Source organism: Gorilla gorilla, chromosome 20 (assembly GCF_029281585.2).
Source record: "Gorilla gorilla gorilla isolate KB3781 chromosome 20, NHGRI_mGorGor1-v2.1_pri, whole genome shotgun sequence".
Taxonomy (NCBI): domain Eukaryota; kingdom Metazoa; phylum Chordata; class Mammalia; order Primates; family Hominidae; genus Gorilla; species Gorilla gorilla.
Window position 1 is genome coordinate 70,854,122 of NC_073244.2, and position 26,409 is coordinate 70,880,530.

General features: G+C 43.4%; 1 pseudogene; it reads left to right on the forward strand.

Moving 5' to 3' along the window:
* The window catches only part of LOC129528751 (NADH dehydrogenase [ubiquinone] 1 alpha subcomplex subunit 8-like), a 67,194-nt pseudogene that overhangs the window by 35,446 nt on the left and 5,339 nt on the right, over nucleotides 1-26,409 (forward strand).

A 26,409-nucleotide genomic window follows, 5' to 3' on the forward strand; every position in this document is an offset into this window, starting at 1 on the left:
CCCCTCAGTGCACTCTGAGGTATAATAACAAAGTGCCCATGAGATTGGCTACTATATTTAATATAGCGGGATGTGCCCAGGGTGTGCCCCCATGGGGCTGTGCCTCAGACTCCCCTGGTGAGTACTTTAACATTCAGATTCCTAGTTCCCTGACAGGATTACCTGACAGAGAACCACCTATTTAGAATTTTCAAAAGAAATTCAAAGAGGAAACCCAAATGTCTAATAGATACTTGAAAAAGATAATTCGGCTGGGCACAGTGGCTCACACCTGTAATCCCAGCACTTTGGGAGGCCGAGGTGGGTGGATCACGAGGTCAGGAGTTCAAGATCAGCCTGGCCAATGTGCTGAAACCCCATCTCTACTAAAAATACAAAAATTAGCAGGGCGTGGTGGTGGGTGTCTATAGTCCCAGCTACTCACGAGGCTGAGGCGAGAGAATCGCTTGAACCCAGGAGGCAGAGGTTGCAGTGAGCCAAGATTGCACCACTGCACTCCAGCCTGGGCGACGGAGTGAGACTCCATCTCAAAAAAAGAAAACAAAAAAAGGAAGAAAAACATTTTGTCTTACTAGTCTAATCATGAAATGCAAGTTAAAATAACAATGAGCTACCATTTCACATCCATCAAATTGGCAAAAATATTTAGCAATATTTAGTGGTGTTAAAAATGTATCTACTCTTCAACCCCAAAAATTCCACTTCTAGAGAAATTCTTGTCCATGTGCTCAATGAGATACAATAAAGATGCTTATTACAGTGTTCTGTGTAATGGAAAAATTGGAAAGCACTGAAATTCCATCACTAGTGGGATGCATACATCAATTTATGTATAGGGGTTGAATTGTGCCCCCCCCCAAAAAAGATATGTCCAAGCCCTAACCAGTATCTGTGAATATGACCTTATTTGGAAATAGTCTTTGCAGATGTAATTAAAGATCTTGGGATGAGATGATCCTGGTTTTAGGGTGCATCCTAAATCCAATGACAAGTGTCTTTATAAGAGACAGAAAAGGAGAAGACAGACATATGAAGAGGGGGGCCATGTGAAGACGGTGGCAGGGATTGGAGTGATGTGTGAACAAGGCAAGTGATGCCAAGGGCTGCTGGCATCCAACAGAAGCCAGGAAGAGGCATGGAATGGATTCTCCCTTGGAGTCTTCAGAGGAAATCAACCCTGCTGACATCTTGATCCTGGATGTCAGGTCTGCAGAGCTGTGAGAGAATAAACTTCTGTTTTAAGCCACCAAGTTCATGGTAATTTGTTATGGCAGCCTTAGGAAACTAATACACTGATCTTCTCCCATACCCCAGGAATACCTGGAAGAGGGCATAGTTATACAGTTCTTCTTCAACAAGAAAATGGACTGTTGGAGCTAATAATCTCCCACAGTGTAGTTGAAACAGTCTTGTCCTGATTTGAGGCTGAAAGAGCCCTTGGAGACCATGTAGTCCAACTTCTCCCCCCATTTTACAGATGAGGATACCCAGAAAGAGGAAGTGGTTTGCACAAGACCTGGAACTAATGGGTTTGAATCCAAGCGGCAAAACTTGGATTCAAACCAAGGTCTGATTCCTGTGTTCTTCCCACTTCAGTCAAGGCACCGGCACTAGCTTGTGTCTGGTCCTTTTGGATCTATATGGGAACACGGGCTAGAGGAAGGAGCTCAGATGTTGGAACTGGAAGGCTTAAGTTAACGTCTTGGCTTTCCCATGCTCTACCAGCATGGCAGGGAGCAGGCTATGTAACTTCTCTAACCCTTATATTCCTCTTCTGAGCAGTGAAGCTAACCTTTTCTCCTAGAGCACTGGGATTTCTGGATGGTAAGGCTCATATAACAGACTACATGTGAAAAGGTATTTATTAAATTGTGAATCACTATACAAATAGTAGCTATCGTCATTGTCATCTAGTGTAGCCTCAGGAAAGTGAAAACTCAGCAAGTGTGGTGGGAAGAATTCTAAGATGACCTTGAATGATACTCTGCCTTGTATGATCCTCTTCCCTTTGAGTGTGGGTGGACCCTGTGTCTATGATAAGACATCGCCCCTGTGACCATATTACAGTGTAGGGCAAAAGGGAGATATCCCTGGGGCTGATCTAATCAGGCCAGCCCTTTCAAGGAAGAGTTTTCTCTGGCTGGTTGCAGAAGAGGAAGTCTGAGAGATGCATTCCAGCCAGTCAGGAAGAAAGCAGATACCCATGTTATCAATTACCTATGGGGGTCACTATGACAAGCAGCTGTGGGCAGTCTCTAGTTGCTGAGTGTGGTCGCTGGCTGACAGCTAGAAGGAAAATAAGGATTTCAGTCCCGCGGCTGCAAGGAGATGAATTCTACCAACAACCAGTGAGCACAGATGATGACCCTGAGCCCAGATGAGTGCCATAAACCCAGCAACACCTTAATTTGAGCCTCGTGATAACCGGAGCAGGGAACAGAGAAACCAGTTACACCATGGTGGATTCCTGACCTAAAGGACTGTGAACTAATAAATAGGTGTTGTCTTCAGGCACCACATTTGTATTAATTTTTTTGTGCAGCAAGAGAAAGCTAATACAGGTTACACATTTTTTTTCTGGATCACAGAGCATTAAGTGCACATGTGTACATGTCTGTGTATCCCTCCAAGAAACTTCAAGCTTCTCTAGGGCTAGAGCTGCATCTCATTCATCTCTAGAGTCATTTTGGCTGGGTTTGTTCCTGGCTCTGTCACTTATGAGGTTGAAAACTGAGGCAAGTTACTTGACGTCTCTGTGCCTCAGTTTCCTCATCTGTTAAATGGGTATGATAATAGCGCTTACCTGTAGGGTTGTTAGGAGTTTTAAGTAACTTCATACATCGAAAGTGCTTAGAGCCATGCCTGGCACATAGTAAATGCTCAGCAAACGTGGCAATAGTGATTTTATTTTATATCCCAGCACTTAGCCCAGTAGCTAGCACGTGATGGGCATTCGATTAATGTTTGTCAAGTGGATGAATGAATTAATTAGGACTGGAATCTCAGTTTCCTGAGCCTTGATCCCACAATGTTTCTATTAATCATTATTTGCAACAGGACACAGGCTTTTCCAAAGCTAAGTTGACTGGCTTGGTTTCTTCAAGGTGCAGCGAGAAAGCATCAGATTTATCACAGCATGGAAATGCAGAGGTGTGTGAGCCAGTCCCAGAGTGCTTAAGGACCTGCAGGCTGTGGATGCTGACTGAAAGCCGTACGTGGCCTAGCTCTGCCTTAATAGACCACGCCAGCTGATCAGGGTGACACACACTTAATGCAACTGCCTCATTATCTGGTCACCAGGGAAATGCCAGCTGTCATTGCCCACTGAGCTGGGCCATCAATCAGTTTGTTCTGAGTTCATTAAGTAAATTAAAAGGTATTGCTTAAATACTTAGTAGAGGAGTAACAGCTCTCATCTCAAGGAGCTAGTGAAAGCACTGGATTTGGCCACAGCTATTAGCTGTGTTGAGCTGTGAAAAATGAGAAGATTTGGAACTTATAGCTCAACATCAGAAGCAAAAGGAGGCTCCAAAATTTGATAAAGATGCCCATACGCGCTAGTCCCCTCTCCCATCATATTTGAGCAGTTATTGCTGATGATACCTTTTAAAATTCTAAACAGCAGAGTGGACTCTCCCTCTTGCAGCCGGGAGCTGGCCCATCCCTCTTGAAATTAGACCCCACTGTAGTCATATATTTCCTTTCCCCTGTGGTGAGGTGGACATGAATGTTATTGTTAAATCCTTGCCTGGAGAAATGAAGGACCAAATCTGAACATGACAGCTGTAGGCTTGAGCAGTTTCACATTGAAATTGGTCTTGAGGCTTATGGATTCTGTCTCCACTGAGTTCCCTGTCTGTTGCAAAGCCCCGTGGGCAGGCTTTCCTCCCTCCACATGGAGCTACATGCCATTAATTCCTCTAGCATCTGTTTCATGCCTACTCCCTCCCAGGCACTGGGCTAGGCACCAGCAGTATGGAAATCATGAAGGTGTTCCTGCCTCGAGGAAACCTATGATCATGCTCCTCATGGTCCCGTGCCCACACCACTTTCCTGGCTTCTAGACTTGGCAAATTCTACCTCACCTTTGACATTTCTTCCAAACCACACCTTTCCTTCCAGCAGAATAACTCATGCTCTGCTTCATGCTCCTGTAGCCCTTTGGCCCTGACCTGCTAGGACGTGGGTGAATTTGCATTATCATTTGTTTACAAGTCCATCCTGAAGACAGGGACTGAGCCTTATTCTTTTCTGAACCCCTCAGTGCCTGACACTGAGTTGATGCATAATAAAGTAGGCTTGAATGAGAGACTAAGTTCATAAAAGGGCATAACTATTTTTATGTAAGGTCTGTAGGAGGGTGGAGGTGGGGATGGAGCCAGAGAATAAATGTGCTTTTTAAATACCTCTGTTACCACCAGAGGGAGAGGTGTGTTTATAAATATCCCTTTATGTAAGCCTTTTGGTTCTGTGGTCTCAAGGCCAAAGAGAAGCTCAGGGCCTTTCCAAGTGACTTCTCAAAATTTTAAGATGTTTTTACTTCAATTAAAAGTGGATATGATTGGCGGGGTGCAGTGGCTTACACCTGTAATCCCAGCAATTTGGGAGGTTGAGGCAGGCGGATCACTTGAGGCCAGGAGTTCGAGACCACCCCGGCCAACATGGCGAAACCCCATCTCTACCAAAAATATGAAAATTAGCCAGGTGTAGTGGTGGGTGCCTGTAATCCCAGTTACTGACTCCAAAGGCTGAGGCAGGAGAATTGCTTGAACCCGGGAGCTGGAGGTTGCAGTGAGCTGAGATTGTTCCAGTGCACTCCAGCATGGGTGACAGAGTGAGATTCAGTTAAAAAAAAAAAATGTGGATTTGAGCTTGAATCGTGTCACCTTACAGCAGATCACTTTCTATTTTCTATTTTTCCCTGGAACACTTTGTCATTTCTTGTTCTTTCTTACTGGAGGTTTAGGAGTGGTAGTGGGAATTTATTCACCGATTTAAATCTACAGGCAGTAAAATGCCATCCTCCCTGAACACCTTTAATACAATAGTGGGGTTTAATGCAATATTTGTTCTTGGTGCCCACTGTCTAGGGCAGCTGAAAGGAGTCTCCTTCCCTTCCCACCTCTGGCTTTGCTGTTTCTCAGCAATCACTCCAAGAACACATCCACCCATTCAGCACTTCTTTCCTCTATGATTCCTCTGTGAAGCAGACACGTGCCCTTCTTGCCTTGGCTTCTCTCTACTCCCATTCCTGAATTTCCAGTTCCTGTGGGATACCTCTGATTGATGTCCTGTTATCCCCTCTAGCTCAGTTCTTCTAAAAGTTAATTTTTTCTCCCGTTTATACTCCCATTCCCAACACTATTGCATTAGCGGTTCTGTTGGTCACTGATATCAGGAGGTGAGGCTTGACATAGGCATGGACACCCAGGTGGAAGATGCAGTGCTTTGAGTGGGAATGCTGTGGCAGTCTGTTCAGCACTCTGGAGAGCTCCTAGGTGGGGCCAGGTCCCTCCCCTGACTCTTCTCCCAAGAATGGGCCTAGGAACTCAGTACACAACCCATCATCACCGCAGTTCTATGACAGTTAAAGGAATCTCATCCATTTCTCCTAGGCTCAGTTCCATGGGGCCTAAGGATTTAATGAGGCTGGGTTCTAGTCCTTGTTCTACCACTTACTGGATGCAGTACCAGAGGGTTAAATAAACCAGTTATTTAATTGCTCTGAGTTTAGGTTTTTCACTTAGGTAAAGTGAAAATAATATATCTACCTATTTCGTAGTGTTGTTGTGAGAGTGAATTGAGATAGCACATGTAATATACACAGCACATAAATATTAGCTACCATTTTCATTATTACAGAAATTATTGGTACAATATTAATTTTTGTTAATATGTGATTGTATGACTTGAGTCTCTTGTGGCAGTGGCACATCTCTGGGAATTTCAGGCTGGGTTTTGGGATCAGGAGGAGCAAATGAATTTGGAGGGGGCAGAGCCCAGTCACCTTTAGTTAGTCCTCTAGGAGACCTCTTCTCTCTCCCTTGGGTACGTTATTTTGGCAGCAGTGGATACATCAGGCTCAGCACAAGTCATTGTCGATTGCTGGAAAAGAAGAGCAGCCCCTTGCAGGTTTGCAGAATGGGGGATATCCTGCGTATGGCAAATGGGGAAATAGGCTTGAAGAGGTCTGTGAATGCCCGAGGCAGCTCTGCAAGTTAGTGGCCACACACAGGACCAGCAGCTTGGGCTCCTGGCTTCTCGCTGCTCAGTCTTTGCCCATGCGGTTTGCTTCCTCCTGAGGGAACACCCTCCCTCCCAGTCTTTTGGTAACTTCCCTTTTTTTCGTCAAGAGTCAGTTCAAATGGCTTCAACCTTTCCGAGCCTTGGTTGCTCCTTCTGTGAAATGAGGATATGATGGCTGTTTACAAGGTGGTGTGGAGCTCTGACTGGAAATTTGACAGCATAGGTAAAAAGCTTGGCTTAGATGGTGACTGCAGGCCTTATTTATCTGACTGGTCCACTGGTTCATTCATCCTCCTGTGTTCCCCTGTGATGGTTAATACTGAGTGTCAACTTGATTGCACTGAAGGATGCAAAGTGTTGATTCTGGGTGTGTCTGTGAGCGTGTTGCCAAAGGAGATTAACATTTGAGTCAGTGGGCTGGGAAGGGCAGACCCACTCGTAATCTGAGTGGGCACCATCTAATCAGCTGCCAGGGCATCTAGAATATAAAGCAGGCAGAAAGATGTGAACATCCTGGAATGGCTTAGCCTCCCAGCCCACATCTTTCTCCCATGCTGGATGCTTCCTGCCTTTGAACATCGGATTCCAAGTTCTTCAGCTTTGGGATTCGGTCTGGCTTCCTTGCTCCTCAGCTTGCAGATAGACTGTTGTGGGACCTTGTGATCATGTGAGTTAATACTTAATAAACTCCCCTTTATCTATCTATCTATCTATCCTATTAGTCCTGTCTTTCTAGAGAACCCAGACTGATACATCCCCCCTTCAGCTTTGCCTGTCACCACTAACCCTCTGCTCCTGTGTGTGGAATGTCTGAGCATTCCCCGAGCATACTGCCTGGCTCAAAGGCATGACTTGCTTATGTGTTGAATAAATGAATTTATGGACTGGCAACACCGTGGTGCCGTTAGACCAATGCTCTGGTGGGACTTTTTATTGGGGAAAGTACTGAATTGGACTGGGTTCCTGGATAGCTGGGGAAAAGCCGCCCTAAGAGAAGTCAGGTGCGACTTTGGATAAAGTTGTCTGATATCCTGGGTGGGATGTAAGTGTTGCTGAAACGGAAACCTGATTTGCGTTGTTTCCATTTCAGTTAATAAACCATTTAAAGTTTTGATGTGGAAGAGTCTAGGTAATTTGAGGCCTAGTGGTGAATTGATGTAATTTACCAACTGTGAGAAAGTAGAGAACTGGGAGATTACTGTTGATAATTTGCAGGGTATAATGGAGTTCATTTATAATTTATAATTGATATTGGAGCTCTTTTCCATGGGCTGAATTATGATGGAATGGAGTAAGAGTCATTTAAAGAGATTATTTTGTTGTTTGTATCACCCTCATGAATTGGAAAGTGGAAAGAGAACATAGTGCTAAATTGGTATCTAATCTTTTCAGAGATATTTGCTGAATAAACTGGAATTTTAATTAAAACTGCAAGCCAAGAGGTAAATCGCTTTAGAAGTTTGTGAAGTTTTTCTTTTTCTGTTGCCTAATAATATAATTACTACTAATAAAGATTCTTTATGGGTGGGAAATTAGATAGCAGAATAAATAACTGGAGGAGATTGCTATGGTACGCTGAAATTATGAAAGGGGCAAGGTTATCTTCCCCTCCTACTAATGGGTTTTTTTCCTCCCCATTGTTAAATTGTTTGGTAACAATTTTGATCTCATTAAAAGTATTGCAATCACAAGCGGAAGCAAGGCGGACGATGGGCCTCACCACCGCTCTTCCAGCTTCCATTCATATGAGTCAATTATAATGAATGGATTTAATAAAAAATACAACATGCTTTGGTGATTAACTCAGTGAAGGATGAATGGCACACTTACCCGGGGTATCATATTTGCAATAATGAAGAAGAAGTGAACAGGAAAAGGAAACTTCATAGATCACAAGAATTGCTACTTTCCAGCAAAAGGTTGTTAATTACTTATCCTCTTGCTATATTTATTGGCTCTATTAGAGGATGAGTAATTATTGTGTTCCCGGGAAACCCATTGGAGCCAGACGGCGCCTTTATTACATGGCAAGGCTCTTCAGAGCGCTAGTTATCTCCGTGGGAGCCTCTCCCTTCAGATTCCCAAACGACTAGGAACCTGGCGGAGGTGAGACAGGAAGGTAGCCCACGGGCAGTAGGGAAGGGCACTGTGAAGTGTGTGAACTGTCAGAGCAGTCCTTGCACGCGGAGCCTTGACTGCCTTTACTCTTCCATGCCTTCCCCCAGCCCTGCTCCCTGCGCATACTTTTTTCTGGGCCCAGTCCCCACCCATGCTCCCTCCCCTTTCTCCCAGCCTAGGTCAGTTTCCTTATGGTCCTGGCTGCTCTCAGTCTCTCTCTACTCCTCATCCACTCTCCATTCTGCCCTGGTCTGACACAGCCCTGCTTGGGCACTTCCTCCACCTGCAGAGTCAAGCTCCAGCTCCGCAGCTTGCCCTGTGAGCCTACCGTGATCTGTGTGGGCTGTGTGGGCTGCGTGGACCTCTCCAACTTTGGCTGTTCCCCTACCCCCCAGGCTCCAGGCACGTGGGACGTCTCTGCTGTCCTATAGTCCTCTGCCTGATTTCCCTTTGTCTCTTCCTTTGCGAAGGCCTACTTCACGCCCCGCTCCAGTGGCCCCTTCTTGGTTAAGCTTTTCTCATCTAGACCAGAAACCACTGCTCCTCCCTCTGGGCTCTCACACAGCACTTTGACACGCAGAGTGCATTTGCAGATCTGTCGACACATCTGCCTCTACCCCGACCCAGCTCCTGGATTCCTGGTGGACCAGAGCCATGCTTGATGGACTGTGTTTCCTGAGGTGGGTTTGTGGAGGGCCAGCTTCTGCTTTCTCTGCCAGCAGGCATGTCTGGGGACTCTTCCTCTGTGTCTTTCTCACCAAGGGACTTAATTAGGTGAATAATCCAGGAGGCTTGCTCTCAATATTCTCTAATTGGACTAATTTGACTCCTACTGTCTGCCAGGCCATTCACAAACAGACTTTCACCTATGCGGTTGTTTTCACCTTTACAACATCCCCTGTGAGGGAGGCTCTGCTACTCATCTTTCTCAGATGATGAAACCCAGGCCCTTAATAGTTGGCAGGGCTGAGATTTGAATCCAAGTTCCTGAACTCGAGGGAAGGAGCCTTTCTGCACTTGTGGGCTTTCTCCAGAGGTTACGTGCCTACCCATGAAGACTCACATGGCTTTAATACCCTGATTGTACCATGTGCACATTTAAACTTAGGCTAGTCCTGCAAAACACCCCCATCTCCTAGCTCTTTTGGGTAACAGAAAGATGGATGAAGGAAGAGTTTTTAAAAATCTTATCAGTCAATAAGTATGAGGTGAAGAATGATAGGAAAGAATGGAAGAGAAGAAGAAACCAGCAGTTTTTGAACACCTGCTATGCATCAAGCATTGTGTGCCAGGCCCCGTGCTAGGTGGTCCAAACATACTATTAATCCTTGTAATAACCCAATCAAGTCGACATTATTGTTCCCATTGAGGAAACAGGCTTGCAGTTGCTCCCACAGGTGGGCTTCCCCACCAGCCCCATCCAAAGACACTGCAGTCGGGAAGCTGTCTGGTCCCTCGCTGGCATGGGGAAACCTTTTCTCACCAGCTCCATTTTCCATAGGCAAGAGTGAGCCTGGATCTTCCTGAGCCCCTCAGTTGGGGTGGAATTTCTCCTCTGCCTGGGGAGCAATGCTGTTCACTGAGATGTGAGCAGCAAGGCAGAGAAGTGAGCGGGCCTCCCTCTTTCAGGCCTGAAAGGGACATGCCTTCTTTTGATGTGCTCACATTTGGCAGATAGAACTGTGTTCCATCTGGTCACACCCTTCAGGATTTCATCAATTTCCACCAGTATTTTCTTAGTCTGCTTTTTTTCTCGATTGAGGAAGAGTGATAGTTTTTTTTTTGTCCACTCTTGAAGGGCAGTTGCTTAGTTCTTTCTTTGTCTTAATTGGCCTCTTCTGGACTTTTCTGTGCTATGTTTTTTCTTTTATGATTTTTATTGTTATGGGTTCTTTCTAATTTGGTCTCGAGGTCTCTCTGTTGAGCGTGGCCACAGGCCAAGATAGCCAGTCTCCAGGAGAGCCCTGACCAAGGGGAAAGTTAGGTTTGGGTGTGTGTCAGATGAGACACAATGAGGAGGTGAAACAGAAGAAATTTATTACTCAGAGGATCCAGAGAGTTTAGGGGCATTGACTGGGGACTCTCTGGAAGTCTGGAGGGGACAGAGAGCTCAACCAGCGAGTGGGAAGTGAGAGCGAGTGAGTGAGCAAGAGAGAGACACAGAGAGAGAGAAAGAGAGAGAGAAGAGAGACAGACAGACTCTGGTGTTGGTGATTAGGTTTTGTTGTGGTCAGCAGCTGTGGGTGTGTTGGGTTTTGGGTCCGTGGGATGAGCAACAAGCAGGCAGTATCACAAACAACCACATGGGAGGAAAAGTTTTAACTAGGCCAAAGGCGATGTGGTATGACTGGGTTTCAAATAACTTATGCTAGACCACAAAATGGATGTCAAGGCAGAAACTGCAGGGTATGTTAAAGAAATTTATGATATCTTCTTTGAAGTGTTTGTCACAAATCTCTGCTGTATGTGCTCATTTCATCCATCCATCCATCCATCCCCCTTAGTCGAATTGAAGGAGTGCAGTCTTTGGAGATAAACCAACATGGCTTCAAATTCTGGGTTTGTCACTTATTAGCAATGGGATTATATTTCTTTATCTGCAAAATGGAGGCATTTATGTAAGATACCTGGCACATTGTTAAGTACTCAATAGTAATTACTATATTCATTGTATTATAAGGATATATTAATCTTAAATTCCTGCATTCTCAGAACATGCTCTTTCTCTGGGACCTTGCTCTGAAACTGAAATGGTGCATTCATTATCTATTGCTGTGTAACAAATTTCCCCAAAACTAAGCAGCTTAAAAAAAAAACATCCATGATCTTACACCATTTTTGAGGGTTAGGAATCTGAGTGTGACTTAGCTGGGTGGTTCTGGCTTAGGCTTTTTCATGAGGCTACAGTCAAGCTGTTGGGCAGAGCCGCAGACCCTGAGTACTTGACTGTGGCTGACGGATCCACTTCCAAGCTCACTCACATGGCTGATGGCAGGTGACTTCGGTTGCTTACCACGTGGGTGTCTCCCTAGGCATTCCCAAAGCAAAGGGGGAGTGAGGAGACTAAGGCAGACACCGTAGTCTTTTTATAAAAATATCCTAAATATCAGAAGTGACGGCTTATCACTTCTGCTTTATGCCATTGGTCATCTAGACCAAGCCTGTGACAATGTGGGAGAGGACACACAAGGGATTGAATTCCAGGAGGCAGGGATCACTGGGGACCATCTTGGAGGCTGCAGACCACAGGTAGGGGAGAGGATAGAAAGAAGAATAAAACGTCTCTCCCCTGAAGCATCCTGTCAGGTGAGGGAGGCCGTCATGTAAACATTAATGCCCCGTAAGACAGTGGCTATATTACTGGCACCAACAGAATGCCAGGGGAACATTGGAGAGAACTCTATTAACCAGCCTGAAGGCATCATGGAAGGTTTCCCAAGTGCACGCACACCGCAGTGTCCTTACTCAAGAGCTGTCCTAATGACACGCGATGTTTGGTTGGCGTCTTTTTAAATTGAAGTTACTTGTTGAGGTGATTTCCTTGGACATTAAAAATAATAACTTGTCTCATATTACAGCAATGTACTGTTTACAAAATGCTTTCCCATGTGTTATCGCAGTCCACATAACAGCCCTGGGAGGTGGACAGGTTTTATTACTATTGTTTTTCTCAGTTGTAGCTGAGCTGCGGAAGCAAAGTCACTGTTGGAGTCTCTGAGTGGGGTGTGGTGGGTTGGGGCTTGAGCTGGGGTCTCGCTGGTCCACGCTTGGTACCTTAGCCATGACAGCACCTTCCGTGTGTTTCCTTTGAGTACTTTGGACCCCTCATCTTAGAGCAGCCATTTGGACCATTTCCCCCCTACAGATGCATTGCACACAGACTTGCTTATATCAAAGCTTATTTGCCACCTTTATCCTCAGTCAGTTGAAATGCTTTCTGTTCATAGAGAAGCTTTATGAAGAAAATCATTCACAAAGTACAGAAATGTGAACTGTGCTTTCATCAGCATTCACTGTAAAATTTCATTTTGCAAAGTCCCCAGGGGGACTTGAATTTTCTCTTTGGGCCATTAGAAGAGGGACCCGAACATCAATTCCTTAAACACAGATTTGCTCAAAGAACATTTAACAGCTTCGGTTCTCGTTTGAACGTGACTATTTTGCAAGTTTGTTTTTAGTTCTTCTGGTCAAGAGGGAAAAGATTTCGGGCCCATCCAGGTGTATACTCTGGGGGAGGAACTTTCTTTGTGACAAAGATGGTAGCATGTAGGGTGAGGGTTACAGTTATTCACGCGTGACTAGTAAATAAGACTATAGCAGTCTCCAAAAAGACATCTGTAGTGCTTAAGTGCATGGGCCTGGAAACTGCGCAGACCTGGATTTGATCCTGCCTCTGCCTTTAATATAATACCTCTGTGACCTTGGGAAAGTTATTTACTCTCCTAGCACTTGGTGCCCTCATTTGCAAATAGGGTTAATAGTAGCACCTATATCATAATCTTTATTATAGGGTTAATAGCACTTTTATCATGTTTGTGGATTAAATAAGGTAATACATGTAAAGTGTTTAACACATAGACATAGGAACAAGCATTACCTAAATGCTAATGTTAGTGGTGATGATGATGACATGTATTTGAGTGGCTGCTCTTTGTGAGTTCATTTATTCATGAAACATTACTGCAGGCATTGCTAACACTGGTATCTGAGAACAACTAGGGGCTGTAGGGAGTCTTTGAATCTCCTAAGCTCATGTGGAAGATTTTGTGCATGTGCGTGCATTTTTTTTTTTTCTGGCAAGAATCTCAAAGGAATTTATGACCTCAGAAAGGTTAAAAACAAAGCCTACAGGGTGCTGAAGGCTTGGTGTTAGGGATAGACTGATGATCATGGGCTTTCCTTGTGCTTAAGGAGTTTGCAAAGTGGCCAGGTGGACAGATGTACAGACAAGAGGTTGCAGAATGGCCTGTGATGGGTGTAGCGACAGAGGCCACAGACAAAGAGAGCTGAGAGATCATCATCATGGAGGGGGAGTGGATGGGCAAGCCCAGTCAGAAGATCCCAGGCGGAAGGACATGAAGAAACCCAGGCCACCAAATAATAAAGTGCTGTATCCTTAAAGGATCGAAAGTAGTCACAGTGACAGTGCAAGTGCCCAAGAGTTAAGTGGCCCAACTTGAGGTGGGCAGGTTGGCAGAGGGGAGTCTGTGAAGTGTCTTTCAGATGAGGCTTGGAGCTTAGCCTTGATCCTGTGGTCGGTCCACGGGGAGGCATTGAAGAGTTGTAGCAAAGGAGCGATATGGTCAGAGCTGTGTTTAAAAATAAAAATCTGGGCTGGGTTCAGTGCCTCACATCTATAATCCCAGCACTTTGGAAAGCCAAGATGGTAAAACTGCTTGAGGCCAGGAGTTTGAGACCAGCCTGGGCAACATAGCGCAACTCTGACTCTACAAAAAGTAAAAGATATAGTCAGGTGCTGTGCCATGTACTTATAGTTCCAGCTACTAGGGAGGCTGATGCAGGAGGATCACTTGAGGCTAGGAGTTTGAAGCTGCAGTGAGCTATTATCACACCACTGCACCCAGGCTGGCTGACAGAGTGAGACCCCATCTCTGAAAAAATAAAAATAAAAATAATGAAAATAAAAGTCTCTCATCCTGCTGTGTGTCAGGTAGACTAAAGAGGAGACCCTGGAGGAAGGGAGATGGGGGAGGAGGCTGGTGAGAGATGAGGCCCTGAAGTAAGGCAGAGGCAGTGGGGATTCAGGAAGGAGAGGAAATTAAAAATAAGCTAGGAGATCAGCCAGAGGGCTTGCTGACCAGTGGATGTTGAGGAGGGAGAAGGTGACATGGGTGATTCTCAGGATTATGGCTTCTAATTTTCCTGTGGGCCTGGGACCTGCCAGATACCTGGTTACACCCCACTGGAGACCTGAGACATGCATATCAAATTGTCCCTAGCCCTAGAAGTGCATAGTGTTAATGAGGGAGATAAGGATTACCCATGAAATAACTAAAGAACAGCACAGGCACATCCTAAGCATAGTAAGGGAATCAGGAAGGTGATGGTGTGAACTGGAGTGGTTCCAAAGCTCTCTGTGGCGTTATATCAAATGAGCAGTTTTTAATATTCATCTTGTCTGACCTCTCAGCTTCCCACCACTCCTTTAGTCTTGAAACACTTTTCCCTTGCTTTTACAACATGTACTCTCTCTCTCTCTGTGGTCTCTCTTTCCCAGCTGGCTCGCTGGGTTCATTCTCTTCCGGGGAGAGGGGGCGGGGGCATGCTCCAGCACAGGGTGCAGCCCTACCTGAGCTGCCCCCTGCTGAAGTCTCATCTCCACCACTTTCCTCTTGTCCTCTCTGCTGCAGCCACCCTGACCCTCCATCAGGCTTTGCCTTGAGCCAATGACAGTCCTACCTCTGTGCTTTTACACATTTATTTTCTGTCTGAACACCCTTCTTCCCTCATCTCCTAGTCAACTCCCATTCTTCCTTCCAATCTCAGCTCAAATTGCCCATCCTCAGGAAAAGGTTGACCATTTTATTTATTACCCAAACTGGGATACATTTGAAAGTGCAATGGGTGTTATGAATAATAACACCAGGACAACAGGCATACGCTGGAACCTTCTGGACAAATGGACAGGTGATCACCTGACACGGGGTGGCCTTCTCAGGCTCCCCAGATGTGACTGGGTCTTCCTGTGCCCTCGTTGCTCTCTGGGATTCCTTCCACAGCCCCTACCATGGTTTATAGTGATACCTTTGAGCACCATCTGGCTTATCATCTTCTCCCCCATGGACCATATACTCCGAAGGCAGACATTTCCCATTGTGTTGTTGGCTCCTGAGACCCTTTGGTGTGTAGGAGGTACTTAATCAACACCTAATGAGTACCTGAATCAATGATGGAACTCAGATTGTGTTGTTCTGTGGCATGTACTAAGCCCTTCCATTTCCATATCTTGGTTGGTTCTCCTCGCTATCTTGCCACGTTTCCTCATCTCTATCTCCTGAGGATAGAGGCTTAATTACAATCTCACAGTGAGTGCCAGAGACAAGTCTAGGACTCTCAGGTCTGCTGATCCCAAATCCAGTGCTTTTTCCAAAAGTGTCTGAAGAAGAGAAAAGGAAAGATGACTACCAGATTTAGAACCCGGGAAACTGGGAGGATGGTTGGGACTGGAAAAAGATGGAGAATGGGGATCTGAGAACCATTTGTCAGCTTTCAATGCTCCATGACAATCTGAACAGCATTCTATGCTGCAGACAGCTCAGAGTAGAGCCACAAATGGCCCCTCAGCTGCAGGGGGCGTATTAGTCTGTTCTTGCTATAAAGAACTACCTGAGACTGGGTAATTGATAAGGGAAAGAGGTTTAATTGGCTCATGGTTCGCAGGCTGTACAGGAAGAATGGCTCTGGAGGCCTCAGGAAACTTACAATCATGGAAGAAGGCAAACAGGAAGGAGGTGTCTTACATGGCTGGAGCAGGAGGAAGAGAGAGAAGAGGGGGAGGTGCTACACACTTTTAAACAACCAGATCTCGTGAGAATTCACTGTCACGAGAGCAGCAAGAGGGAAGTCTGTCCCCATGATCCAGTCACCTCCCACCAGGCCTCTTCTCCAACACTGGGGATTGCAAGTCGACATGAAACTTGGGCGGGGACACAAATCCAAACTCTATCAGGGGGCTTAAGTAGATGGTGTTTTGTTTTTATTGTGGTAAAACATACATGATATAAAATTTACCATTTTAACCATTTTTAGGTGTACAGTTCAGCGGCTTTAAGTACAATCACACGGCTGTCCGACCATCACCGTCATGCATCTCCAGAACTTTCTCATCTTCCCAAACTGACACTCTGTACCCATTAAACACTGACTCCCTATTTCTGTTCCCTTCAGCCCCTGGCAACCACCATCCTACTTTCTGCCTCTATGAATTTGACTACTCTAGGTTCCTCAGATAAGTAGAATCATACGATATTTGTCTTTTTGTGTCTGGCTCATTCACTTAGCATCACATCTTCAAGGTACATCCATGTTGTAGCAGAATTTCCTTCCTTTATAAGGCTGGATAATTTTCTATTGTATTTATATACCATACTGTGTTTATTTCTTCATCCACTAATGGGCACACCTGGGCTTTTTCTACATTTTGGCTATTGTGAATAATGCTCCTATGAATGTTGGTATATAAATATCTGTTTGAGTTTCTGCTTTCATTTCTTTTCTTTTTTTTGAGATGGAGTCTCACTCTGTCGCCCAGGCTGGAGTGCAGTGGCGTGATCTTGGCTCACTGCAACCTCTGCTTCCTGGGTTCAAGCGATTCTCCTGCCTCAGCCTCCCAAGTAACTGGGATTACAGGTGCACCACGACGCCCGGCTAATATTTGTATTTGTAGTAGAGATAGAGTTTCGCCATGTTGGCCAGGCTGATCTTGAACTCCTGACCTCAGGTGATCTGCCCACCTCGGCCTCCCAAAGTGCTGGGATTACAGGGGTGAGGAACCACTCCCAGCCTGCTTTCATTTCTTTTTGGGGATACACCCAGAACTGGAATTGCTAGATTGATCAGCCAGTAATTTTTTTTTTTAAACTACAGAGCTTTCTATATTCTTAATGTGCAAGGGTTCCAATTTCTCTATATACTTGTCAACACTTAGGTCCTGTGATTTTTTTTTCTTTTTTTTTAGTTAGGGTCTCTATCATCTAGGCTGGAGAGCAGTGGTGCAATCATAGTTCACTATAGCCTCAAACACCTGGGTTCAAGCAATCCTCCTGCTTCAGCTTCCCGAGTAGTTGGGACTACAGGCATGCCACCATGCCCAGCTAATTTTTCAGGTATTTTGCTGTTGTTGTTTGTTAGATGGGGGCCCTGCTACGTTGCTCAGGCTGGTCTTGAACTCCTCCCGCGTCAGCCTCCCAGACTGCTGTGATTACAGGTGTGTGCCACCTCGCCCAGCCTGTTTTTGATAATAGTTATCCTAATGGGTATGAAGCAGTTTCTTATGATTTTGATTTGCAATTTTTTAAATGATTAATGATGTTAAATATTTTTTCATATGCTCATTGGCCATTAGTATATCTTAGGAGAAATGTCTATTCAGGACTTTTGTCCATTTTGTAAGTGTTTTTTCAATGTTGAGTTGTAGGAGTTTAAAAATATATTCTGCTCATCATCACTGGCCATCAGAGAAATGCAAATCAAAACCACAATGAGATACCATCTCACACCAGTTAGAATGGCGATCATTAAAAAGTCAGGAAACAACCGGTGCTGGAGAGGATGTGGAGAAATAGGAACACTTTTACACTGTTGGTGGGACTGTAAACTAGTTCAACCATTGTGGAAGTCGGTGTGGCGATTCCTCAGGGATCTAGAACTAGAAATACCGTTTGACCCAGCCATCCCATTACTGGGTATATACCCAAAGGATTATAAATCATGCTGCTGTGAAGACACATGCACACGTATGTTTATTGTGGCACTAATCACAATAGCAAAGACTTGGAACCAACCCAAATGTCCAACAATGATAGACTGGATTAAGAAAATGTGGCACATATACACCATGGAATACTATGCAGCCACAAAAAAGAATGAGTTCATGTCCTTTGTAGGGACATGGATGAAGCTGGAAACCATCATTCTCAGCAAACTATCGCAAGGACAAAAAACCAAACACTGCACGTTCTCACTCGTAGGTGGGAATTGAACAATGAGAACACATGGACACAGGAAGGGGAACATCACACGTCGGGGACTGTTGTGGGGTGAGGGGAGGGGGAAGGGATAGCATTAGGAGATATACCTAATGCTAAATGACGAGTTAATGGGTGCAGCACACCAACATGGCACATGTATACATATGTAACAAACCTGCACATTGTGCACATGTACCCTAAAACTTAAAGTATAACAATAATAAAATAAAAAAAGAAAAGAAAAAAATATATTCTGACTATTGATCTATTATCAAATATATGATTTTCACATATTTTCTGCCATTCTGTGGGTTACCTTTTCACTCTGTTCATAGTGTCTTTTGACGAAAAAAGTTTTTGATTTTTATCTTTGATTTACCTATTTTGTTTTTTGTTGGCTGTGCTTACATTGTCATATCCAAGAAATCATTGCCAAATGCAGTGTTATGAAGCTTTTCTCCTATGTTTTCTATATTTCTAGTGTTATGAAGCTTTTCTCCTATATTTTCTTCTAGGGGATTTAATAGTTTTGGCTCATATGATTAGGCCTTTGATCTATTTTGGGTTAATTTTTGTATATGGTATAAGGTAAAGGTCCAACTTCATTCTTTTTGCACGTGGATATTCAGTTTTCCCAGCACCACTTGTTGAAAAGACTGCCCTTTCTCTATTGAATAGTCTTGTCATCCTTGTTGAGAATCATTTGATCACACCTGAGAGGCTTTATTTCTGAGCTATCCTATCCCACTGTCCTCTATATCTGTCTTTATGCCAGTACCACACTGATTTTTTTCATTTGTTTTTATTTTCATTTTTAAAGCATTTTTGGTTCACAGCAAAATTGAGCATATGGTGCAGAGATTTTCCCCCACCTGCATTGATGGCCTCCCCCACCATCAAAATCCTGAATCAGAGTGGTGTGTTTTTTACAACTGATGAAACTACATTGACATGTCATCATCACCCAAAGTCCATAGTTTACATTACTCTTCACTCTTGGTGCTATTCTATGGGTTTTGAAAAACGTATAATGACATGTATCTACCATTATAGTATCACACAGAGTATTTTCACTGCTCTAAAATCCTCTGTACTTCACCTGTTCATCTCTTCCTCCCCTCTGGCCCCTGGCAAATACTGATCTTTTTACTGTCTCTGTAGTTTTGCCTTTTCCAGAATGTAGTTTAGTTGGAATCATACAGCATGTAGCTTTTTCAGATTGACTTATTCCATTTAGTAATATGCATTTAAGGTTCCTCCATGTCTTTTGTGGCTTGACAGCTCATTTCTTTTTAGCACTGAATAATATTTCAATGTTTGGATATACTGTAGTTTATTTATCTACTCACCTACAGAAGGACTCACCTACTGAAGGACATCTCAGCTGCTTCCAAGTTTTGGCAGTTATGAATACAGCTGCTATAAACATTCATGTGCAGATTTTTGTGTGGATATAAGTTTTTCAACCCATTTGGATAAATACCAAGGAGAACTAATTGCTGGATTATATAATAAGAGTATGTTTAGTTTTGTAAGAAACTGCCAAACTGCCTTCTAAAGTGGCTTTACCATTTTGCATTTCCATCAGAAAGGAATGAGGGTTCCTGTTGCTCGACATCCTTGCCAGCATTTGGTGTGTCAGTGTTTTGGACTTTGGCCATTGTAATAGGTGTCTGGTGGTATCTCATTGTTATTGTATACACTATTTGATTACTGTAGCTTTGTTTTTGGCATCAGGAAATGTGAGACCTCCAGCCTGGGCGCAGTGACTCACGCCTTTAATCCCAGCACTTGGGGAGGCCGAGGCAGGTGGATGGCCTGAGACCAGACTGGCCAACGTGGCAAAACCCAGCCTCTACTAAAAATACAAGAATTAGCTGGGTGCGCTGGCATGTGCCAGTAATCCCAGCCACTCGGGGGGCTGAGGCAGAAGAGAAAGAATCACTTGATCCAGGAGGCAGAGGTTGCAGTGAGCTGAGATTGTACCACTGCACTCCAGCCTGGGTGACGGAGGAAGACTCTTGTTTCAAACTAACAAAAAAAAAGGAAGTATGAGAACTCCACTTGGTTCTTTTTTTTTTTTCAAGATTGTTTTTGCTATTTGGGGTCCCTTGTAATTCCATATGAATTTTAGGATGGATTTATTTATTTTGAAAAAAAGTTATTGGGATTTTGATAGAGACTGCATTGCATCTGTAGACCATTTTGGGTAGTATTGACATCCTAACAATATTAACTCTTCCGGTCTATGAGCATAGGATATCTTTCTGTTTATTTGTATTAATATCTTCTTTAATTTCTTTTACAAATATTTTATAGTTTTCAGTGTACAAGTCTTTCACCTTTTTGGTTAATTCCTAAGTATTTTATTCTTTTTGATGCTATTATAAATGGAATTCTTAAAAACATGTCCTTTTTGGATTGTTCCTTATCATGTATGAAACACAGTTGATTTTTATGTGTTGATTTTGTATCCTGCAACTTTGCTGAATTTGTTTATTACTTTTAATATTTTTCTGTGGAATCATTAGAGTTTTCTACATATGGGATCATGTCATCAACAAACAGATAATTTTGCTTCTTATTTTCTAATGTGGACACCTTCTATTTCTTTCTCTTGCCTATTCTGGCTAGAATTTATAATACTATGTTGATGTTAAATAAAAGTGGGCATCTTTGTCTTATTCCTGATCATGGAGGAAAAGCTTTAAAGCTTTTAGTATTTTACCATTGAGTATGATGTTAGCTGTGTAAGTGGACAGTTTTTAAAGGAGCTTAAAAAGAGGTAGGATTGTGAAATCCTGGGACTTAATTAAAATTATATCCCCCATATTCCTAGCACCTAGTCTGGCATATAATAATTACTGAGTGAATGGACACATTTTAAAAAATGGTAGTTTCTCAAAACTGAATGAGCTACAGGTGCCTCTAAAAGGAGGGGCAATTTGGTATTCATGAGGGTGGTAAGCATTGAAGAGTGATGAAAAAGGAGATAAGAGTCATTGGGTTGCCCACTGACAAGGTGTTTGTTCCTCATTGTGGGCAACAAAGCAAAGCCACTTTACCCTTTGCTTGGATAGCCTGCTTAATTCTGGTTATTTTCTCCTTCTCTATATTAGCACTTAACAGCTAGAAGAAAATAACATATGTTGTATCTCATTGTATTTATGAGTACTGAATTAATAACTTACAGCCCATTGCATAAAAAGAAAATGAGCAAAATGCTGTAAATTATAGATAGAAGTTGTTAATGTGAGTAGAGTGTACAACATATGCCTCACTGTGCACGGCTTTGAAATAATGTGACTGATTTAAATGACTTGAGGCTGGCTTCATTTTAATGTGGAATGGATGGAAAGCATTGAGTCACCATCATTTCATTAGTAAGGCTATGCTCTTCCATTGGACCTTGGCCCCTCAACTTGAAGTAGATAAAAATTCTGATTACCTATAGTCCTAGAATGGGAAGATCAAAAGATTTTTATTTAATATGTTGGCATATCTATTCGTGTGCACTTTTAACAAGCAAATTCTGAATATGAACTAACATGGCCTCCCTTTCCTCCTTTAACAAGGTCATCTGAGTTACAGATTTAAAAAATATGTTCATTAAATGCAGAGCTTGTTGATAACTTTGAGAAGCAGCAGGATGTAGTGGAAAGAACAGGCCCTTTGTCTCGGTGAGAAATTTTCTGGCTGCAAATAATTGAAACTCTATAGCTTGTGCCAAACAAGATTTTAGAAGACCAAAAAGGTGTTCTCAGAATACAAGGCTATCTTACAGGCTCACGCAGGTCTGAGGCCACTCAGTCTGAGTTTCTAGGGCCATGTTGTCTCATCTCTGCTTTCCCTCCCACACCTGCTCCTTTCTTGTCTCTCAGCAGACTGGCTGTCTCTGCTCCTGTGCACATAGCCAAGCACAGCTGCCCTGCCCTGGCTTTTTATCCCTGCCAGTTCAAGGGCCAGCAGAGGCTGCCTGGCATCTCTGATTTCCAGATTCCTGGAAGAGAGAATCTGGTTATCTCATCTTGAGTCAGATGACCACTCCTGATTTGTTCATTTATTAATTCAGGAAGACTTTACGAGTTTTGGGAACTGTTTCAGGCACTGGGATTCATCTTACCCTCATGGAGCATATGTGTTTGTGTATGTGTGTGTGTGTGTGTGTGTGTGTGTGAGAGAGAGAGAGAGAGAGAGAGATAAAGGAAGAGGGACTCTGAAAGCTTATTCTTTTGGGCTCGGTTGAGGGTTGTAATTTTCAGAGGAAGGGATGTATGGGCTTGGAATTTGGATAGACCTGGACTCTAATCATGGTTCCTCCCCTTACCAGCTCTGTGTGACCCTTGGGCATGTTAAATTACCTCTGTCAGCCCCAAGTTTTGAATCAGCAAAATGGGAGTAATCCTTTATAGGGTAGTTATAAGGATTAAAGTGAAATGGTGCCTGCAAAGCCAGGAGTGTAGTATCTGCCACATGTAATCAGAGCTCTACCACTTGGAACAAGTTATTAAACCGGTTTGAATCTGTTTCCTCATCTGTAAAATGGCAAAGAATATCACTTACCTCATATGCGTATTATAAGGATTAAACCATGGTAAGTACACCAGGGTGCCAGGAATTTGTACATAATGGATACTCAGTGTGGTCGCTGCTCTTCTTATTCTTATTGTGAGTCACATTTTTTCTCTTCTAGTTCCCATTTGGCCGGCGCTTGCCTTGTGACATCTACTGGCATGGAGTTTCATTTCACGACAATGACATATTCTCCGGTCAAGTGAACAAGTTTCCAGGTATCTGCTGTTATTGTTGACATTTAAACATGTTTCTAGGGCCAAGTCTCAGGTACACTCTTCTACTAAAACATGACAGTTATTTTTGAGATCAGATTTGAGGACTCTTAATTGGGAATTGCTGTGTTCACTAGCCATTAAGGGTTTAAGGATTGGAGACAGGCTTTTAAAGGTTCAAAGGCAGGCTTTCTTGGTCTAATGCCACTGGTGGAAGAACATGGTTTCCACTTTTTGGGTTATACATATAATATGGGGTTCTAATGAGAGGAACATATTCTGAAAATGAAAAAATGATAGAACATTTCATTCTTGCGGGAAACAAAAGCACCAAAATTCTAGGCATATGTCATAGAAATGGGGTATCAGCTTCCCTTTTCTTTAAGTATTATATTTGGAGGTGCCATTTTTAAAACCAAATATACTGGTCTCCATATTAAGTACTACAGGCTGCACACAGCCTCTGCCTTTTACCTAATGACATTATCTCAGCAAGACTTATCCTGCAAGGAGAAATCTTAGTTCTAGAAAAGCATCATAGCCAGCACTAAGATATCCCTCTCACTCCACTACCAACCTCCCAGTACAACTTTTTTGTTTTGCATTTTAATCTCTACCACTTTTCTGAGATGGAGTCTCGCTTGGTCACTCAGACTGGAGAGCAGCAGCACGATCTTGGCTCACTGCAACCTCTGCCTCCCAGGTTCAAGCAATTCTCCTGCCTCAGCCTTCCGAGTAGCTGGGATTACAGGCCTGTACCACCATACCTGGCTAATTTTGTATTTTTAGTAGAGACAGAGTTTTGCCATGTCATGTTGGCCAGGCTGGTCTCGAACTCCTGACCTCAAGTGACCCACCTGCCTCAGTCTCCCAAAGTGCTGGGATTACAAGCGTGAGCCACTGTATTGGGTCTCTTCATTATTTTTGATGGCTGAATGAAGAGGATATTTAAGATGGTAGGACAGCTTAGGGAGAAGGAGCACTGGATTAAGCTGGGTATGATGCAGTCAAAGGGCCTTCCACTTATTTTTTAAAATGTTAATACATTACACAGACCATATTATAATGCCATAATAAATACTTTCTAAAAAGAACATCACCCTGAATCCCATATCTCATTTAACAAAACAGCAATATGAATATTTCTATATTTCCTCCCAAACCTTAAGCAAGTTTACTCATCCTTTTTGCATGGTTGCAGTCCTGGTGTAGTTGCTTAAATATAGGGTGTTTTCTCTTAGTATTTTATCAATTTTACCTATTTTAAAGGGAGAATCAATTTACTCTTTCCTTGAAATTCTATCCCACGTCTTTAAGAAAACGCATTGCAGAAAACACAATAGCCATACGTTATACACGGGGTGGTAGTTATGCCACATCCACTAGGGGTTTTCACCTAAGCATGCAGTCTTACAAGTTCACTACCATAGGCCACACTTGGCTCAGATTCCCTTAGAAGGATACAGGGCAGGAAACACGGCTTGCTGGACAGTCAGTGTCAAGCATTTCTCTTCAGTGGAGTATTTGCAAGAGTTCCAGAGACTAGTCTCTGGCTCCTCAAGTGAAAGCTCGGGTGCAAAAGGACAAGATCCACATTGGTGGATATGAGTCTTTCTTGGCTTAGATGCCCCAAAGAAGCCAGTATCTCTTAGAACTGCTCCATAGTATGCCTTCTAAGGTCCCAGCAAGGGTCATATTAAGTTACAAGAATCATTGCACTCAGAAAAGCCTAGAGCTATGACTTTCTACTAGATATTTATGCAATTTACCAAATCAGGGATCATTTTAACCATATGCTTTGTTGCCTAGTAATTCAGCTAACATTCTACCTTCATTGTTTTCTAGGGGAACTGAGATAGAAAGTTAACCCAAGGTCAAATTTATCCTTAGAGAAGGAGAAAGGGTTTTGTTACAGAACAAGAGTAATTCTTGCAGCCAGAGTTCTTGCCCAACAGTTTAATGGGATAGCTATTATTTTTTGTGTCTTGCTGCTCAGAAAAGGATGCTTTGTGATGCCACTTAAAGGACTTATTAGGATATTGGGAGAATACAGTTTGGAAGAGAAAACGCTTTGAATGAGGACAGAGTTCCTAAGACATGAATCATCAAATGAGGCTTCATTTACATTTTCCCCATTTGCTCATGCCTCATCTAGTGGCTCAGAGTAGGAAAGAAGTAGCTATAGATCTACATTTGGAATACAGATTAGAAATATAGAATGAAGTACCCACAAAGGATTAATTTTATAAAGGTGATAGAATGATATTCATTCCAAAGAAGCAAGTTTGCCCCATCCCATATTCCACATGCCGGTGATTGGAACATAGACTTTTCCACATTACTAACAGAAATTAATTAGTTCTAATGACAAAGCAGGCTCTTGAACCTCTAGGCAGAGGAACAGTGCTGCCACACCCTCTACCCTGTGAAAGATAGTAATCCTCAGCAGAGCGGTAATTCCAGAACAGTCTGTCCTCTGATACCAGTTTGTGTCCAAGCTTATCTTCTGTCTCTCATATATCTCATTATTCTAAAATGCACTTTCTATGCATTGTATATTACTTAGGGTAAGTTCTAGTGGATATCCCAGGCAAGTATAAACGCTTTATGTGCTGGGTCAACTGAGAACGGATATATACAGATGGAAGTGATTAATTTTGTTTGTGTCAGCACATTAGATTTTAGTCACTTTTCTATGGGTAATTTCCTGGTTCAAATTACATTATTATATTTTGGCTGATGAATTAAGACTTTCTGTGAAAATAATCTGATTTAGATACGTCTAAAGAAAGTAGATTATTAGATATGTCTACTTTCTTTAGATGTATCTAAATCAGACATGTCAGATTAGACATATCAGATTTAGCTTTAAGAAAGTCCAAAACTGTCCATTCTCAGGTTCTGAGCAGGTCTTTTGCTGAGTTTCAGGGTCTGAGATGTATGGCATCACATGGCAGGTGGTACCTGAGAGCCCACCTGAGGAGGGGGCTTTCTGCTGGAGAGGGAGGGAGCTTCAGTGAGGAACCTGTGGGGACAGCCATCTGTCAAGCATTGGTCTGGGCTCTGGGGCTATAAAGACACAGAGAAAGGCATGTAAAGAGAGAAGACAAATACAGCCTAGGGGCTATGCTGGAGGAAGCTGGAATGCTGTGGGGGTCCGGAGCAAGGGCAGGCAACCTAACCCAGATTTGCCCAGGGAGCAGCAGGGTGAGAGCTCCTGGAGAACAGGACTGGCATGGAAACTGAGCCTCCAGGATGGATGGGCCTGATCCCCATGCCAAACAAGGGAGCAGAGTTGGTGCAAAGACAGAATGCCTTCAGCATATTGCTCGTTCAGCGAAGGGCAAGTGGCCCACCATGGTTAGAGGGCATCAGGTGAGCAGGGCAGGGGAGGGGTGATGAGTAGGAACCCAACTACAGCATTGTTAGAGCCTGAAGGTCATGGGGAGCCACTGAGGAATTTTTAAGCCAGACAGTGACACGGATCAGCTTGCATGTTAGCAAGATCAGCCAGAGGGACACATTAGAAATGAGATGGCTCAGAGAAG